Source organism: Asparagus officinalis, chromosome 8, assembly GCF_001876935.1.
Source record: "Asparagus officinalis chromosome 8, Aspof.V1, whole genome shotgun sequence".
NCBI lineage: Eukaryota > Viridiplantae > Streptophyta > Magnoliopsida > Asparagales > Asparagaceae > Asparagus > Asparagus officinalis.
In genome coordinates this window covers 57,439,925-57,442,291 of record NC_033801.1, presented here as the reverse complement: position 1 = coordinate 57,442,291, position 2,367 = coordinate 57,439,925, and the positions used below count along the sequence as shown (strand labels likewise).

Below are 2,367 nucleotides of genomic sequence, written 5' to 3'. Positions count from 1 at the left end.
AATTTAATAAGTATTTTAGGCTTATTCCTCATATTTTTGGTTTGGGGGTTCTTATTGATCCATGCTTGAAGGATATTGTCACGACCCCAATTTACGAACCTCAAAGGAATATTAGAGCCGGACTAAACCTGTGAAAAGTCCTCCAAAATATACATTCATTAAAAGAACACTAAAACAAATCTCTTCATTGAACTAAAACCAACAATAATTCTTCTCTATAATCCCAAAAGTCAACTAAGCCAATTAACTTGATAAAAATAAATATTCCTCAACTCCAAATAAATCTCAACCTAAAGAAAGAATCTCATTATTACAAACTCTCAATTCATCATCTAATCATTAAAGACTTTATTTAACCTTCGCCTAGAAGACAATAACAATCTCGAATTATTCTTTGCTTCGTTCTAAGAATTTGACAATCCTCAATTCCACCTAATCCCGAGTCTCTGAAAAGAATAGAAATAACACAATGAGTTCACAACTCAATAAGTGGATAAATTCATACATTAAACACTGGTTTTGCAAAACTAAAATATTACAACGAGAAATAAACAAAATATAAGAATGATATAGAATCATTAATGAACTCTAGTATTTGATACAAATATTTAAGAAAAATTAGAAATCATGGAATAGAAATAAGCATGCTACGTCTCAATGCGGTCAACACTTCATACTCCGGTTGACTCGGTAAACCCCACAATTATTAAGCCCGTGGTTCCGGGACGGTGAGACCCAATTTGGGCTCTTAGCGCTAAAATAAAACCTCATAGAGGCACATTGAGTCCTGTTTTAATAGCTTGCTTATATCCGACATATACCGGTATATTGACTTGAGATGCATATGCTTTAACAATAAACAAAGTTCGTAAAGCTAATCACATTATACAAATATGCCAAAGGCCAACCAATAGTGAAATAAATCAAACACATATGCATCTCAACCTACCACTATATGAATAGACATAACAATTGATAAAGAAAATAAGCATAGGCTTATACCAAAATATCCATGAGCATCACAAAATCAACCAATCAACAATTGATATACCAGTAATCATACGAAGGATATAATCCGTCAGGAACAAATCCAAACATACTTGATATAATTATATAAAAAAATACACAGCGCACAATGCATAAATTCACCACTTACCTCAAGTCCGAAAATAATCCAACTACCCCTCACAACACCTCCTCGAAGCCACTCGAAACACCTAAAGAATAAGTATAAACAATAATCAATACTATTATATGCCCTTAACTCATAGCCTACCAAATTATAACTATACCCTTTATCTTCTTTACTCTTCTATCTAAACAATTACACATCAAAATGCCTTCAACCAAGGAATTTAAATGCATGATTAATATTTATTTTATAATACCGGTTAAAGAAGAGTGTCAGCATCATTTATAATAAATCTAACAATTGAGGTTGAGGAAGTGAGGTCAAAGATTTAGGTCTCAAGTTGGTGCTTTGTATACATACCCAAATTATTGTTATTATTATTTTAAAAGGAACCCAAGGTAACGTGATAAAAAGTTAAGTGGCCTTGTATAAAAAAAATAATAAGGTAAGCATATAGAGATGAAAACAAGAGGCAAGAACCAAAGCTTGGTTCCACCATGGCCATGGCCTAAAAAAATTTAGATGTGCCCATAAGTTTCTAAGTGAGGAAGAAAAATACCTAGAAAATGTTCTTGATCCCAACTCGAAAGACAAAAGACCCTTCTTTTTTTTCGACAAGATAAAGATGGGAGGAAGAGAAGCCTTTTTTTTTTTGGGAACGGCGGAAACAGAAGACGGGAAGAAGGGATGCGGCTGACGGAAATCAGAAGTTGGGTAGGGTTTTTGGGGTATTTATAAAAGGTTGTTTTTGCTAATAAAACCCTCTATCAAATTTTACATAAAAGCCCCTATACTTTTCCTTATATATATCTATCTAAAAGTTAGGATTATTACAATTATTACCTGATTTCTTTTAGAAACAAGCATCAAATAGATCTCTTTAAGAGCTAAGTCAAGCACCAAATCTACAAGCTGCAATATTTTCAACAAACAAACTAAGTCAAGGGAGATTAGCAAAAGCAAACAAAGATCCGCCCTGAAGAAACATTAAATTTCACGAGCAAGAAAAAAAATAAATCAGCAGTGGAGGACTGTAGTGGGTCATCGGAGGGCTGATTGTGCGGCGGAGGGCTGTAGGGGAGGCGGATGGTAGCTACGCTAAAGAAAGGGGGCAGGTGGAGCAGCTGAAGGATGATGGGAAAGCGACGGCGGCTGAAGCTGGGGAAAGTGCGGCATCGGCGGTGCTGTTTGGTGGTGGCGATGCCTGCTGGAGGAGGGGAAGGGGAGAGGAGGAG

General features: G+C 35.6%; 1 long non-coding RNA gene across 1 annotated transcript; it reads right to left on the bottom strand.

Annotated features, from left to right (window-relative positions):
- LOC109822943 lies at positions 219 to 1,758 on the bottom strand. The gene is made up of 3 exons (XR_002242316.1): positions 1,692 to 1,758; positions 1,157 to 1,217; positions 219 to 446 (listed from the first exon to the last, which is right to left on the bottom strand). It is a non-coding gene; the product is annotated as an uncharacterized LOC109822943 (long non-coding RNA).